The following is a 17780-nucleotide window of genomic DNA, read 5'->3' on the forward strand; positions in this document are numbered from 1 at the left end:
AAAACCACAAGTTTTGGGGTGAGGGGGGTGGGGCATGTTATCACATAGGTGGATGCAACCCCATGGTCATGCTGCACCAGTGGATTCTGGCTCTGTGCTCTGCAGCACCAAAGCTGGGACACTGCTTGGTGGGCTTGAGTGCTGCATAATTAGACGACGTCTAAAGAAACTTAAACCCTTTGTTATCTCTGGGATGATTCATGTTTGCTTGGAAGCATTAACACCCTTTAATCTTTGTTTTTTCCAGGAATCTCCAGCCCAGAAGCTGTGGGCTTGCTGGACCCAGTGTGAGCAGACATGGTGGTCTGTTGCATTCATTCCACATAGGGCTAACTCCTAAACACCTTCCATAAAGCTTATCTGCCACTTCTGCTCTGAAAGTAATAATGATCATCCTACCACCCATCCCCAAAGTAATTTTTAATAGCTTACAGTTCTTGGATCAACTTTTCTTACTAGCAGTGAGGTTTCAGCTCCTCAGGGGTGGCTCTGTCGGCAATAGATACCAGGTTTCCTGCTTACCACTGTTTGTGGACTGTTCCAACCATTTGTCCAGTCATCAAATTATTAGCACATTATCCCTGGGCAATGGCTTGCAATTTTCTTTTTATTACTCAATAAACAGTTTGGAAGCCAAGCCCCCAGAGTGAGAATAGAAACTAACTTACTACTTACACGTACATAACCAGTGCCACAAAGAGAGACGGTGCATGAACACTGAAGAGCTACCAAAGAAAGAAAGGAGAGAAGAGTATTTTTTAAGACTTTTTTTTGTAGTGAAAGGAAAATGTGGTATAGGACATATGCAGGGGAATGGGGGAAAGAGGCAAAGCCTTGAGAAGTCCTGCAGGAGAGGGTTGCTGGATTAAATTTCCTTGATAACAGTTCCAGCAGCACACACCCTGGTTTTCCATACCTCAGTCCCAAATGCCAATACTCCTAAATGAACACGCCTAGATGCCTGGAGAGCCTTGGGAAAGAAAAATACAGCAGTTAGCTGACACAGTATAGCCATAGTCATTCCAACTATATTATAGCTATATATTTCCAGCTATAGCTAGGAGAGGGGGTTTTGATGGAGAAACAAGATTGTTCTAAATGAAAAAGAAATACAGTTTACCAGAAGTGAACACTAGTCCTAAATCTAAGCCTAATTGAATTATAAATAGCCTGGATGTTTTCTTTCCATTCACAAGCTTGTTAAACTTCCAAATATATGTATATGTAATCTTATATTTTCTAAACATTTCTACTCAGCTTTCTGTTTCAATGTGACATTTTCTATTTCAAAGTTGACCTATTTTGAGGAATAAGAAAATTAGCTGAATTCCCCCAAATCAAAACACTTCACTCTGGGTTGAATAAAATATTGGGAAGGTTGTGGGTTTTTTTCCTTTCTCCAAAGAAGTATACTCCTCACTGGGAGCTATCAGAAGGGATTTTATTTATGCTTTTGAAGTCCAGTTCAGCCATGGAATAGAAAAAAACCAACCCTCTACACAATTTGTGCAGCAATGATTACCAGCCTACTTTCACATTTTGAATTAAGCTATCTAATCTATGCCATGGATTTGGAATATAGGAATTTGAAGTGTTACCAGGGATTGATAATTTGAGGGATTTTGTCTATAACAAAGGTTTCTTGGGGCAACATCTCCTGCAAAAGAACTGACCATATCCTACTCTGTCCTGTTGGACACAGATTTCTCTTGATACCCATCACTGCAGTTTGTCAGCAGCTTTGGAAATAAAAGTGAGCGGAGATTTTGTATTTCAAGCCAGTCTGGCAAACCAGTCTCTGGATGAATTCACTCACAGTCAAGTGGCAGCTTTTAGGAGCCATTCTTCAACTGTTTTGAACACTTCCCCTGCCAGTATTTGATTAAAGGGCTTTTTAATCGACGCAAGATACCTTACAATACAGCTGCCATTGGTGTGAGATGAAATAAAAATCTCACAACGATCCTAAAAGCCAGAGATATATATTGGAGCATCCATGCAAGACTGCATGTTTTAGTTTCTGGTTCTTGGAGAGGCTTGTTAATAAGGATGACTTACTCTTTGGAAACAGTGGCAATGTTTTTGGTAGAGGAGGGATGGTCCTCGATGGTGTTGGGAAAGTCTGTCTCACTGGAAGGTCTGGGCAAGATGACATGGCAGGAGAGTTTCTTCCTGATGCGGTTCTTTTTCTTTTTTGGAGCTATCCTGATGCCATTATCTCTGCAGCAATGTTGGGCTGGAGAAAAAAAAAATCCATTTGGATTACTATTTGCACATCTCAGGGCCTTTGCTCCAGGCTGCCTGGAGGCTGTTGGACAACTCTGCACCATCACCATGTTTTCTTGACAATGCCTACAAGATTTTCTTTCTGAAGCACAGATCTCCTCTGCACAGCAGGCCCTGCAAATCAGTCCTCATCTGAAGAGTCAGTCACCAGAATATGTGATGGAGCAAGATCTGTGTAGCTTTCTGATAGCATAGCATGGAGCTCAACATTCCAAAACTTCAAAAAAGGTTGTGCTGGGACTGCTCGGTGCAATCAGTGCATGAGCTGTTAATGTGGAACTCATGATTGCTTGCAGCAATCACGGGGTCAGAAAACACAGCAGGATTCAAAGGAAGATCAGCCACTCACACAAGGTAACAAGGACATCTTAAAATGAGCAGCTATTGAATTGGGATTGGGAGCTAATTTATCCCAAGGGAAGGTTATTTTTTAACTGCCTCTTGAAGAGTTTCTGATAGAGCTGAAGGAAGGGTGACAATTCCTCTTCACAACAACCCCCAAGGATTATTCATGCTCCTCTGGAATGAAAAATGAACTTCTTGAAGGAGGTGGACAGGGACTACTGACAGCAGCACACGTGCCTCAGGTTCAAATGCCTGTTGCCTGACTGAGACAAAGGTTCTCCATTCCCAGAGACCAGGGCGGACACCTCCCTCTTTGGGTTGTCCTAGGGTATTGTCTCCAGCTTGCTGCCACTCCAAATGGGCACCAGCCCCTCAATGATACTGTGTCATATCTGCAACTACTGTACAGATGATCAGTACCTGTCACTGGTACCAGCCACCACAGTTAGGTGCCTGCATTCCTACTCCAAACTGTCTTCAGCCAAATAGCAGGCATTTGAGAGCTAGAAAAGCCTTTTATTCAGGCAAAGATGCTTCTTCTGACTCCATTACCATTCATACCCCCTTGTTTCGATAGGCAGCTGTATCACTGATGACTAGCGAGACCCTTGGTTGGCCAGTTCCCGAAGCCAGAAACACCACAAATATGTCAGTCTTTATTTCTTTCCCTTAAATTTCTTGCAATATTTCTCCGTCTTCTCTTAATATCTCTGTGAGACCACCTGCCTGAGACACAGCTGGGTCCCGCTCATATCCAGGCACTTCAATAAGCTTAGAGTGTTTCCACATGGACACCATAGAATCATAGAATAGTTTGGGTTGGAAGGGACCTTTAAAGGCCATCTAGTCCAACCCCCCTACAATGAGCAGGGACACGTTCAACTAGATCACATTGCTCAGAGCCCCGTCCTTGAATGTTTCCAGGTATGAGACATCTACCACTTCTCTGGGCAGCCTGTTCCAGTGTATCACCACCCTCATTGTAAAAAATTTCTTCCTTACATCCAGCCATATCTATCCTCTCTTAGTTTAAAAACATTACCTCTTCTCCTATTGCAACAGGACCTGCTCAAAAGTTTGTCCCCATCTTTCTTATAAGCCCCCTTTAAGTACTGAAAGGCTGCAGTAACGTCTCCCTGGAACCTTCTCGTCTCTGGGCTGAACAGCCCCAACTCTCTCAGCCTTTCCTCATAGAAGAGGTGTTCCCACCCTCTGATAATTTTCATGGCCCTCCTCTGGACCCGCTCCAACAGGTCCATGTCCCTCCTGTGCTGAGGACTCCAAAGCTGGATGCAGCACTCCAGGTGGAGTCTCACCAGAATGGAGTAGAGGGGCAGAATCACCTCCCTTGCCCTGCTGGCCACCATTTCACTCTCTTGTGGAGAAGAGTCTCCTTTAAGCCACTGGGATACCTGAGGACATGGTAGAGTTGGTCAAATGGAGTAAGTCCCCTAATAGATCGAAGACATGAGGTTGAGATGGAGAGGTTCAATCTGAACAGCCAGTTCTGGGAGGCTGCAAAAAGTCAGAAGTCTGTGATTGAGAAGCAGAGTTATTTTCTCCTAGGAAGTACGGCGGGTCACACTCCTCATCCAAACTACTAGCCCATTCAGAGCCAGGCAGAGCTGAGCATCCATTTTAATCAGTCCCCAAACATGCTACAGGATGGAGACAGTTTAATCCCTTAAAACCTCAGCTGAGTGGACCACAGCCCTGCAGAATGGAGGATGCCCTACATGGGCAGCACATCCTGGCATTGCTGCAGGAGGCATCTGGCCCTGGGGCTCCACTCTAGAGACAGCAACGGGCTCTGAACATAACCAAAGACAAAAATAAGTCTCAGACAGAGCAGTAAAATAAATCAGTGACAGAGCCTCAAAAAGAGACAAATGAAGTTGAAATTCATCCTTGTTTATTTTAATGTTTGGAATGTTTTGGTGGTGATTTATGCCCCTGCTTCAATGTGTTTCTCTCTCTTTGTCTCTTTCTCTCCCCTTCCCCCCCCCCGCCCATTTTTTTAAAAACAGGAAAAAAAAATTATTTGGGAGTTAATTGGATTTCCAGGCTTCACAGCCAGACACTGTAATTGATCTCTGAAGAGATGGATTTGTCGGTTAGCTGGGCATGAATTTGACAACAGGAGAGGGAAGGGAAGAAAAATTTCCCACTGCACACAGAGCAGAAGTGGGTCACAAAGGGGTCACACTGCCAGAACTAGCAACTCAGGACAAAGTCCCCCCTTTTTCCTGATTTTGTCCCAGATTTCCAAGTTAAATAGCACTTGTTGCTTTGGGGCCCTTCAAGTAAGACGGCCAGCAGATCTGAGCTGACCAGGACAATCCCCTTGTTTAGAGCTATGTCTCACAGGAAATCTTTTGGTGTCTATTTTGCCCCAGATTTTTGAAGCCACACATGGAAAGACGGCTTTTTGCCTGTCATCCATGACATGGGATATTCCTTGCCTTCTTATTCCCTCCCCTCCTTTGTCCTGCCTTGGAAGTCTGTTATCTCCAAAGCATGGATGCCTCAAGCAAGGCCCCCTGTAACTGCATCTCCTGCCACCCCATGCATCCCCCCGGACAGCACTGCTCCCGACCCTAGCCCAGCCTTCACCCCCAAACCCACATCACTCACTCCTACTCTTGCCAAAAGGCAGGTGCCGTCTTAAATCTCCTTGAGCTTCTTGTCACAGCAGACCAGTTCACACTGTGAGGTGAAGAACAGTCATTGAGTTGTGAGGTACGAGGATGCACCCCAGTTCCTCTACCCATATTTCACATTTTGCCCAACCAGTCCCCACCCAGCCAAGCTCACACTGTCAGGCAGGGGCTGGTCGGCAGCACAACAAGCCTTGGCCATGCGACAGAGTTTTGTCCTCTGTTGTATGCACCAAAGAAATTTATATTCTGTTCTCAGCTTAGCTGCTGTAAGAGGTCTGATCCTGCTGCTCTGGACAGAGCTGTACTGAAGGATGCTGTGTCTGAAGGTACCTCACTAAAACCTGTCACGCTCCCCTGCTCTCTGCTGCCCATCTCTGCAGCAGATGGCAAGCAGCCGTTCCCGACAGACTGCAGCATGCTCCAGCAGCGCCCGTGGGGAATCCAGGCTCCCACGGCTCCCTGCAGGTAAGCCCACGTGGGAATTTGGTGCAAAATGAGCACAGGAGCAAATTTCCAAGAGTCATCCCTATGGTTTAACATTATCCACCTCTACAGTGGACAAGAAGGGCATTTCTGGGAGCATGCTGGCACAGTTACAGCAGCCCAGTGCAGTAAGGCAAGCACTGGTTTCCCAGCCAGAGCATCCTTCTCCCATCACAGAGGTGCACCCACCCCTCCATCCCTGCACAGTCAAGCCCCAAGCTATCAAAAGACCTTGGTTATCCAGGAGTGATGCATACCAGGGACAAAGTTCTCTGAAAAATTAGTCTCTTCAGTACAAGACTCCTCTTGGCTCATTTCAAGTTTTGCTGCACATTTATCCGAAATACCAGTCTGGCAGTCCAGTGGTAGAGCTTGCAAGGAACCAGGAGAAATCAACAGCCTTTCTGCAGGTAACCCAAAGGAAAGTATCACATTCCCATGCACCTGCCAACCTGTGCAGGAGGTGAGGAATTGCAGTCCTTTTATCTGCTAGAGGCCTGTCTAAAAAGCCAAGCACAACCTAAGCCTGCACTAGTTCTGCCATGCTGATGTTTTGCTGTTCAGAAGCAACCCTATAATAATTGACCTAGTGTTTCTGTGCTGCTGACACCACCCTGGCACAGCCCTGCAGAAGGAAACACGGGGTTTGCACAATGCAGAATTAAACTATGGAGCTAACTTCCACAGGACGTTGTCATGGCCAAGAATTTGTGACATTTCAGAGAGGAAGCAAGCATGTACACAGATAACAAGAATAGCTGGAGTTACAACAGCTAAATACCAACATCTCTGCTGAAAGTGATATTAATATTGCAGGCAACCTCCAGCTATTGGAAATGATGATGAGCAGATCTAACATGGGGCAGATTTGCCTTCTGTTGCACCTCCCTTTGCAACATCCACTCCCAGCTACCCCTTGGGGAGGACAGGGAGGTATGTGGATTCCATCCAATTCCTGTGATTCCCCTCTTCTATTTTTTTTCTAAGAAAAACCTATGCAGCCTTATTTTGCCGTTGTTGGCACTAGATATAAAGCTCTGTGCAATGGGAGATTTCTGGAATTGCAAAGCAAGTTTATAGGCAGGAACACTGCTCTGTGCAGGTGTAAGATATCACTCACTCCCAAGCGTTACAGCTACTACAGACTGTGACAAGGAAGCAGCTCACAAATGGTCATGCGAAGGAAAACATCTGTTACAAGCTAGCAGGTACACAGATCATCTGCAAATTGCACAGCTTGTGCCTGATTTTCCCTTGCTTTGTTTAGCAACTTGCAGTGCTGTGACGCGGGAGGCAGCTGCTCACAGAAGGGACCTCCGCGGCGCAGAGCTGGAGATGATGGAGGCAAGGCAGAACAAGGCACAGCATCCTTCTGACCCTGCAGAAGATGTAGGTCATGCCACAGGCATTTTTCAACACAGGATCACTCCAGAAAGCCAGGTTACACTTTGCAGCAGATATAGTGTCCCCTTCCCTGCAAAGTCAGTTCTCTCCTGCCCCAGAGGTACTTGGTTTTCCCCTTGCACGGGCTGTTCAGGCTGGCAGCATGCGGAGTTGCCGTTTGCCTCCACCTCGCACACAAAAGATTTCCTGATCTCAGCTAGACCTTTACATCTGCTTTGTGTTATGGGGCTTAGATCAGGAAACAGAAGAATTCTGTTTCCATCAGACAGGATCTCTGGTTGATCTCCAGCCAGCTCTGGGACTCGACCGCAGTTCCCAACACTGCATGCCATGGCTGGAAAGGAGGATCCTCCTGCACCTCTCCTGATCACCCACTCCCTGCATCCCCACAAAAGGACCCAAACATCTCAGACGCAGACCACAACACTGGCTGTGTACAAAATCTCTCTGCCTGCCCAGGGTCCAGGCCTCTGGAGTCCTTCTCAGCCTTGCACAAGCCCTGCTCCCATCCGTCAGGGAGCCAAGGGTACAATTTCACTTCATTTTTTTCTCTTTCTTTTTAAAATTGATTTAACAATATTTATATGCTCTTTACTCCTTGAGCAAACAAAGGGGGCAGGAGGAGGGGACCCATCCCTGGCCCCGCATTGCCATCACCTGCTTTGAGCTTCTGCTCCCCTCAGCTCTCTCTCAGGCACATCAACGCCATTGGCACATGATTTATCATATCAAGAGGAGTTCACCATTTCTGGCACTGAGCAACAAGGCTTACTAAATCCTGGACACACATCTTAGCAACTGATAAGAATTTCAACTGTGACTTCAACAGTGAGAAAGGGATCAAACCTTTTAAAATCCCATTCCTCAAACACAGTGGTCTTGCGTGTTGCAGGAGCCCCACGTAAACACTGGGGCTTCGTAAGTATCTGCGTGTGCTTTGCAAGGGGAGCAAGGGTCACTGTACACAGTCTGGTGAGACTGCATGTGAAGCACTATGTAATCCTTGTCACCCAAAGCTGGGATCAAGCATGGTGAGAACAGACTGGAACTGGCTCAGAAGAAAGCTACCCAACCATCAGAGCAAAGGTGGCCTTTTTTAGAAAAGTCCGGTGCTAGGAGATCCTGATGTTAGTCTAAGAAAATTAAGGTGAAGAGGTGATAAAATTTTTCTTTCTCCCTCCATGCATCAGGAGGTTTAACATGAAGGATGAGAAAGTGCCATTTAAGGTGAAAGGACAACATCAGCAAAAGGTCATAAACCACCCATGAATAAATTTATGTAGGAAACCAGAATAAAGCTTCTCGCTGTCCAAACAATTAGGGGGAAAGCCAATGCAATATGAAGGGTTTTTTTCAGCCTAGGAGGGGGAAGAGGTACTTCATCGACTGATGTAGCAGAGGTCAGGACCTGATGGCTCGGAGGTCCTGCCCCAACCCTGTTTCTGCTCTTGAAGCCACATTACTGCAACTGTGCAGACTACGGATGCCAGAGGGGCAAGGTGTGTTGGGAGAAACAACATATTTGTGCACAGTCAACTGATTTAATTGGAAAAAAACGTGACAAGTTTGAGTTTTGGGTCTGACATAGAGCAGTAAAAACCAAGGGAAATATTAATCAAAAGACTATGACAATGCACAGAAGCCAGCTGACCAGCCACCAACTGCTGCGGAAAGAGAGGGCAAAACACAAACAGAAGCTTTCTCTGATGAACCAGCTCTAGCTGGCCCATAGCAGCCCACATGGAAATCTATATAGAAAATCATTAAACAATTACAACCTCCATCAGAGGAAGATCATCCTTTGAAGACGTTTTCCCAGAAACCCCCATTCGCAGCTTTCAAATAACTCCCTGCCTCACCTGAATAATTGTCAGGAGTAAATGTTTTGTAGATCAGCAACACTAAACAGAAGAGCATAGCAAAATGAGTCAATGCAACCCCACAAGCTCTGCCTCCATGCAAAGTCATGGACCGATACTGGGTCATGCTGAAATCCCATGGCATCAAGCGCCCCATGGGGATGTCACTGGCTGAGCATCAACCCTCGCAAGTCCCAGTGACCTCCAGGGAAACAGGCTGTTTCCAGTGGAGAAAGGGGTTTTTTCATAAAATAATCACTCCATGCCAGCTCAGCATTTTTCCAGAGGAAACGATCCACCTGAAAATATTACCCAGCCAAAAAAGTAAGGTCTAATACACTGGCTGATTTAGCACACAATATTATCGCTCCCTACAGACAGAGGCTTCTCTTATGTTGAAGGTGCTTAAGCACCTGAATTCAGTTAGGCCTAAATACTTCTCAAAAATCTGGCCCTTCATGCAGAACCAAGATAGTCTTTGAAGACACAGCAACTCAACCAGCTTTGCTAAATCAATCTCGCTGTTATTTTATTCAGCGTAAAAAAAGTTCCCAGGGATCACATTTCTAACAGAACTTGTTAACAATTTATAACTATCACCTTAATCATTAAAAACAAACAATAGGAAAGGGAAAAAAAAATCATTAAATTAATCCCTGATCTGGAATCCCGGAAGAGAAAATGAATTATTTTTCAAGGCTGCAAGAATTAGGGTCCAACCTTCCAGATCGTGTAAAAACACGAAGAGCAAGCATATGCATATGCTGCCAGACAGCATCTGAGGCTGCTGAGGGAAGGGGTGGGGAGGGGTTTGCATTGCTTTGAAGCTCTTTGCTGTCATTCTGTACGGAGCCTGGCAACCACATTGTGATAGAGTGAGGCAACGTTCAAGGCAGGATGAGTGTTTTAAGCTTTCAGAGTTATTTCCTAAGGAGCATGGGCTGCATCAAGCATTGCAGTTAGCGTGCTGGAGCTGTACTGGGGTCAGTTCAGCCTGAGCAAGGATATCCAAGCCCTGCAGAAACACCATGAGGACGTGAACCACAACCTGCCACCCCTGGGCTTCTGGGGAAAGCACATCCCTATTTCCTAAGGAGGTCTGACTGCTTTGCCTCACTGTGTTCCCATTAAAATTAGCATACCTCCCACCCATTCATGTTTCTGACAGCCAAGTGGGCTCCTGGTCCCTGACCAAACTCATAAATTAAGGCAACAAGGCCTATAGGAAACATGAGGAGCTTTTATTAGACCAGCTCGTAGAGACAGAAACAAGAACACATCTTGGATGCAAACTTTGCTCACATCTCATGAGACTCCAAGCTTTTCAGGTTTGGGATGGGTCTTTTTGTTGGGGGTTTTGTTCCCCATTTGGACTAATAAAGGTATTAACTATCCTGCAAAAGCCGTAGTTCACCACAGTTACAACCCCTCCACCACTAAAAATAAATGCCCATGTTAAATGGAGAAAAAACATTGCTGGGGCAGGAGGGGGAAGCATCTTCCACTGTGGTACAGGGGAAGGCAGCAGCAGGCCTGGCAGTAAGATCCCAACCTCAACCTGAGCCCAAGGGCTTGCCAACACCGAGCACATGCCCTGGATGTCTATGAGTAATTGAAGGTGATAATGGGAACATATGGACTAAGGTATGACAGCTGGAGGGAGAGAACATGCTCCCCAGATAACTGCTTGTATGCATGATGCTAGACCTAGATCATATATGGTAAGGCTTGGAAAATTCAGGATTTTTTCCACTTGGCCTTCAGCGGAGCAACATGCACATGGCTGAGTGGGCTGATCCACCCAACAGAGGGCACTGATACACTGACCATGGCACCAACCTCTCCCTATCCCTATCCACCAGTGACACCTTCTCCTCCCCTCCCCACCAGTGATGACCTTCCCACTATCAAGTTCTCCATCACAGTCCTGGCAGGGGTTGCCACGTCCCCACCCAACAGATCAATGGGGCGTCACCTCCGTAGGGCTAGGACGGGAAGCCAGCATCCCAGCACCGTGCCAAACTGACTTCCTTGCCAGTGCTGCTGTGATGCGAAGGGGGGGAGGTTGCAAGGAGCTCTGGTGGAAAAAGCTGGGGGGGGGGGGGGGGGGCGGGAAATGAGGGCCTTCACTTTTTCAGGCTGTTAACTGTAATTAGCCTGGTTTCTGAGATGTAATTATCTCGCAATCTCAAAGCAAACACCCCGGAGGAAATTGCACAGTTAAAGACAGCATGGCATTAAAAATAAATTATGAGAGTCCTGCCCGCTATTGCTAGGGATCTGTCAGCATTTTCACTCTAAAAGCCCCAGCTTGAGGGAGCTGGAATCACCCAGCTGTGACTTTCCCTGCCAAACTGTCTGCCTAGACAGAGGATTGCGCTGCGTCTCTCTTACAATGCAGAATTACAAACAACCACCCCCCTTCATGATCAGGAGGCATTCAGCTTTGTCACAGCCCAATTACAACATTGCTGCACTTTGAGGGTGGGGAGGTTGTTTTGTTTTGGTTTTTTTCCCAGAGGAATTAAATTCTGAGGGCTATTTAATACAGCGCATGAACAAAGCGTGCTAGGTGTTTGGAAACAAATCAGCTGCTAACAGATCACAATATTCCTTCCTCTTGCAGAAGGCGCTCCCAAGCGTCCTCTCCACTGCCCTTTTTATTGCTGCTTGAGTGGTTCCCATAATTAGAACTGTGCTTTATCCCAAATTGTCATGCCAGGAACTCATCTCAGGAGGTGGATGATCCTGGCTGGTTCAAGAGCTAGAGTCAAGGGGTAGCTGGATCTCCACAGAGGCTCATGGCTCATCCTTTGCTTGGGGAACTCCTTTGCTTGGCTCCCACCTGCAGAGCTTTGCTCAGCCTCCAGCTCCATGGCCTGGTCACCACTCTGAGATGCCTGGCTGAAGCATGGGTGGTGGAAGGAAAGGACAGCTGGCTGGAAAGGAGGGCTGATCTCCTCACATGGCTATGGAGCGTGCAATTTGGCCACCAGGGAGGACTCGAACCTTCCTCTTGGCTTACTTCTAATTTTGGAGTGTCTTTTCCATCCACTGCTGTAAGACACCAGCTCAGGCTCAGACTTACCCCTAAAGCCAGCAGAACTACGCTGGCTTAGCTCAGCAGAAGACCCCACCAACGTCATCCCAAAGTGCCTTCCCTCATGATGCTCCTCTCCCATGGCAAGTCCCTTCACATGGGCAAAGCTTCAGATCACAAGAAGGTGTGGGTGACCTTAACAGAGCACATGTTCCAACCAAAACATGCTGCATCATGCAGAGGGAAACAGCCCTGGAGGGAAGCAGTACCCTAATGGCTTTAAAAGCTGTAAGTGGCACTCAAACACCTCCTCCATATCTGCAGACCCAGGACATGCCACCATCTCCAAACCACCACACTCATTACACAAAACACCATTTCATTCATTCTGTCATAGTTGAGGTGGATGAGGGACTCCCAGAAACATGCTGAGCCCCTGGTAAGATGCTCTCTCTGCAAGAGATGATCCAAAAACCACCTCCACTGTGCCCTTCATCAGAAACAGAGTTTCTCTCAGGAGTTCTGCAAATGGGCTTCTCCAGAGCAGAGCCCTGCCCTGTGTTGGTAATTAGCAGATGCTTCTGGAGAATGAGTTACAACCTCCAGCATCACCAAACCCCACTTAGTTAAAACCCTAATACTTCTTATGGTATGAATCAATCCCACTTTCTCTCCTCTCCACATATCTAGTCACTCGCTGGATGCAAAGAACAAGTCTGGAGAGCCCATTAAAAGCCACTCAACTGGAAAATAGTTTCTGGCCTAATTCTAGCACTGGGGTCTTAGTCGGGGAGAGAAATCTGACAGCAAGAGCATGTCTGTAGGGAGGAGGAGGCAGAGCTGTTAACTACTTCACCAATCTAATGTATAGTACTCTCCAAGAGTAATTAATAATTAATACTCGTAGTCTGCTTAAATCTGTTGACTCTGTAAATGGCAGCCTCTCACTTAAAGGACTCTCGGCATGCTGAGACAAACTGAAGAACATCCCCCATGGAGAGACTCAGCATAAACAAGAGCAACGGCAACTCCCAGCTACTCACCCCTAGTTTTAATCCCTCTGCTTCTCTTGCCCTTTATCTTGTTTAACTAAGTGTAATTCCTAGCAGCGTCTCTGACCAGAGGTGGATGGAGAAACCAGTATGATGGGACCTGGGTGTCTGGTTACTGCAAAGCTACTACCAGTGCTTTAATGGGGGAAGTAAGGTCCTGGGTTGGCATAGGACACTGAAGTCACCAAGTCCAATCTCCTTCAAAAGTTCTGCTCAGATGTTCCCAGGCCACAGGCCACGCAGGACAGCAGTGGAAGCTCTTTAGCACAAACAAATGTTGCCAACAAACAGTAGTGTCTCCTTTCAAGCACTTGGGATTATCAAACAAGGTAATTTTATATATAGGTTTATCCAATTCAGGAGTTGCACTTATTGCACCAAAGATCAATGAGAGCTTTCTGAAGACTGAAAGGCACCATTAGAGCATTGCAGCTGACCTTGTAGAAGCTCTGAGCCTACCACAGCTCAAACCATTGCCCTTTTTGCAACAACCAAATGATGAAGGACTTTTTGAGAAGGCTGAGCTCTGCACACCTCCTTCAGCAATAGCACCATATTAAGATGATTATAAACTGGTCACCAGCCCTTCCTTGTTCTTTCAGAGTAAATGTTAAAGCACCACTCCCTCCCTGCTCTTCACTAACATCTAGACTCACTGTAATCTCTATACCACAGTAGGAGATCATAGATATGCAAGGTAAATGCATAGAACCAGGAAGTTCGAAGTCAACACAGTCATCTGGGTTCACTCGTGGAGATGCAGCATTGCGAGCCGGCAGTGTAAACCTGCCCTCTGTGAGCACACTGCTCAAGGTCACTTCTCAAGTGACCTCCAGGTACCAGTGGACTAAAATGGCCCAAAGACAACTTAATAAAGCCAGGGCAACAGGAAGGTCTCTCTCAGAAGACAAGGCTTGCTCAGGCCCACATGAAAAGGAGTGGTTTTGGTCACAAAACCCCATTTTGCTGCCTTCACTCCAATTAATGCTCCTTTTATGGTGCAGCCCATAATCAAAGCTGCAGATGCAATTCACAGTTTCCCTCTTGTTCCCCATGTCCTCAGCATTGTCACCATCTTAATCTGAGTTTCAGCCACCAAAAGATGCCTGATGTCTAGGCACCATGCTCATGGTATCTGTGGGGTTGGGGTCATATGAGTTCATATCGTAGGGCTGGGTATCAACAGCATGCTACTGAAACCAAGCTATAAGGCTTGGTATCCCGTTTTAGGTTTTACACATTGAAAGGGGGAGAGGTGGAACAGGGCAGGACAGGTTTTCTTGATGGGAACCACAACTACTGAAGAACAAGGTCTTCTCCTATAAACGTTACAAACCAGAAGAACTTGAAGGTCTGGACCAAGAATTAGTCACCTTTGTGAATCTGGCCTATGGGATCACCCAAACTGACCTAATTTGGTCCCTGTATTATCACCTCAGGGGACAAGCTGACTTCCACGGAAATCACAGATCACCTTTTCTTTTGACTTTACTCAAGACCTGAAGACAACCATTAATAACTTTTACATATCACACATTGGGGCAATTAAATATACATGCAGATGACATTTTGTAGCAGATTTGGGTCTTTCATGATATGTGAATATTATTTCTTCTGCTGTATTCCAAGTTTGGTAGAACACAAAAATTTCCTTTTTCATCATAAGGAACATTATTCTATCATCTGTGTTACGAGTTATATTTCATCACGTTTATGCTTTAATCTGGTAATAGTCTTCTAAGATATGGGAAATGGTTTAACTCCATAAGTCACATTTTATACCTTATTTCCCATGTAAACTCTAAATTCTGTTTAGTTTAATCAGTATTCAACAAATATAATCCCACTGAAATTTGTTTTTCTTTCCAAAGTATAATGGAAAAAGGCCTGCTTGCTAGCATTGAGATGCAAGCACACCTAAAAATACCTAATATCAGGAAACAATTATACATCTTCCCTTGAATTAATAATTTGCATTTAGAAAGGAGGAAAATATGCCCATAAATATTTTTTCCCTAGCTTCCTATAAAAAACAAGGACAGCCAATGTGATTCTGTGGTTAAAAAATACTGAGGACATGTTTGCCCTGCAAAGATGTGAGTAGGTTTTAAACACTGAGAAATCAAGCCCTGTGAGAATGAACCATGGGAGAATGTCACTATTTTTACACTGTGGTGCAAAATATTGATATTTTGGGGAAAAACACCAAACAAACCTTGCCTGTTATTTGTCTCTCTGTATTTGTGCATATTGTCTTTACACTCCAAGCCAGTAAGATCTTCCCTCTGGAGTCTCATACTGAAACAGACACTTAACAGTTTTGGTTTCCCCAAGATTTCAGAAAGTGAAGGAAAAGCAAGAAACTATTTTTTTATTTCCTCTTTAGTAAAATGAAGAAAACAATAATTTGGATTTGAATGAAACCTATTACTCTACTAAAAAAAAAAATGTGTCATTTGGTTCCAAGTGTTTGTAAACATTTTTGTAAGATTTCAAGAAAAATGTTTGTGAGAGTTGAAATATGAAGTTCAACATTTTCATTAGGACACGAAACACAAGGAAAACAAGAAATTTTTTGTGTGGTTACAATTTCCCTCCTATACCTCGCCCCTGAAATAGGGGAAATCTAAATTAATTTCCAAATGTTTCAGGGTTGCCAAATTTTGGGAGGGAGGCCACAGGAAAAAATAGTCTTATTGAAAAATGTAACCTACTGAACCTGTCTGTTTTTTTCTTTGTTTATCAAGGGAGACCCAGTAGGTCCAGAATCTCTGCCGGGGCTTCCAGCTGCTGATGAGATGGGTGCCACCGTGCAGGCAATGGGACTGCACGTGACTGGACTCACCTTACAGCAGCTGTCTGCTGACAGCTTAATTCCAGCCTTTTCCCCTTCATTTGCCTATCTCCATCCTCAGAGCAAAAGCATCTCTTCACGTCCAAGAAACATGGACTTAAAGGGAGAGGTATCAGACTGTACTGCCAGGAACAGAACTAAGACACACCTAACACAGAAGAATCATTGGGAAACAGCTGCTTTTTCTCTAATTTCTACTGACGTTGCCATTAGCAGCTTCCCAGAGCTCACTGCTGCTAATCTTGACACCCACCAGCACTCCTTCAAACCAATTCTTCTCCACGTAATCTCTGTTCCCCCTTCACCTCCTTAGGTTCAGCCTTACTGGGAACAACAATATCCCCCCTGTAAGAAAGACAGAGCAAGCAAGGTTGGAGAGCACGAGCCTCCTCCTGAAAGCAGTCCCACAGCCGGCAACTCTGGACAACAACATCCATTTTGCTAATGACTGGAATAATGATGGCATTCTTGTTAGTAACTGTGGAGATAACAAGGCAAACACTAGTCGTAATTATTGTAAAATGTGCAGAAGGCAATTTAGAATAATGTATGTTTCAAATGCAGAGAGCACACACGCACACAAAAGAGCCTGTGGTTAGCTGGATCTCTCCGCCTGTGGTGTACAAGGGCCCTACTGACTGCATTGTCTGGAGCAACATGTCATGTGGTGGTGCTCTAATTTAACAATGCCAAGTCCCCCCAGCTCTGCTGGGGTAAGTGGCACGTGCTGGGTCCTCTGCTTGCAAGGGATCCTGCTGGCTTTCCAGAAAAAAAAATAAAAATGCTGACCCAACCTCCGAGGGGGGAAGAGGAAGAAGCTAATGCTTATGGGAAGGAGAACCCCCTAGGTGCTCCAGTGTTTCTATGGGGTTGTTTTGGCAGTGGTCCTCCCGCCCCTGCAGCCGCCCCGTGCAGGTGCCATTCCAGTACCCCAGCAGGATGCACAGCCTCTGCCTGGCCATGCAGCAAGCTCCCACCCTCAACAAGCTCGCTATTGAGTGGGGACACCTCTTTGTGTTGGAAGAAGGCTGGCTCCTGTGCAAGGGTCAAAATTCCCTCTTATGTGAGGCAGCATTTGATGTGCAGTGTGAACCATGGACAGCAGTATGAGATGAGAGGCCAGGCAAGAGACCAAAGGGAGAAGAAGAAGGGTGGTGTAAGAAGAGGAGTCCAGAGGATGAGTGAAAGGGAGGAGGAAAGCCAAGGAGAAGAGGGTGCCTGTGAGGCTCTCATTTAAAAAGTGTGAGGATCCCTGCCAAAGCAAACAGTTGGACCTGTAGGGCTCTCCCTGTGTCTGCTTAATTTTGACCATCTGGCATTTATTGAAATTGCCTCCCTTTGTGTTTTCTATGATGAAGTGGTTTTGTACTTCTGCTTTCTCTTCTTCCTTCCTCCTCTTTTTCAATCTGATGTGTAGCTTCTTTCCTGCCTTTCATTTCATGTATCCCTGTGATGACTGTTGAGCAAAGAATGTGATTGTGGGGACTGAATCCCAGGAGGGTACCAGGGATGGGGAGCAAACGCCTGCATACAGACAGCCATGGTCCACAGACTTTGCCCGCTCTGCTACCCCTCATCTCACATACTTCACTTCCCTTGGCTTTCAATCTGGGAAAGTAACAGACTGAGAGGAAAGATGGGAAAAGAAATCAGAGCAGAAGTTAAACGGGAGAATAAGCCTTTTAAAAGGTGCAATTGCAAAGTGATGACAGGCTGGTGGAAGGGAATTAGCAGAGAGGAGAGCTCTGTTCACGTCCTCCTCTCCTTGAACTGCCGTGTGATTAGAAATAAGCCAAA

General features: G+C 45.8%; 1 long non-coding RNA gene across 1 annotated transcript; it reads right to left on the reverse strand.

Moving 5' to 3' along the window:
• Window positions 1-665: 665 nt before the first annotated feature.
• Window positions 666-2230, reverse strand: LOC135314328 (uncharacterized). The gene is made up of 3 exons (XR_010373834.1): window positions 2059-2230; window positions 917-970; window positions 666-725 (listed from the first exon to the last, which is right to left on the reverse strand). It is a non-coding gene; the product is annotated as an uncharacterized LOC135314328 (long non-coding RNA).
• Window positions 2231-17780: the final 15550 nt, after the last annotated feature.

This window comes from Phalacrocorax carbo, chromosome 7 (assembly GCF_963921805.1).
Source record: "Phalacrocorax carbo chromosome 7, bPhaCar2.1, whole genome shotgun sequence".
Lineage (NCBI taxonomy): Eukaryota > Metazoa > Chordata > Aves > Suliformes > Phalacrocoracidae > Phalacrocorax > Phalacrocorax carbo.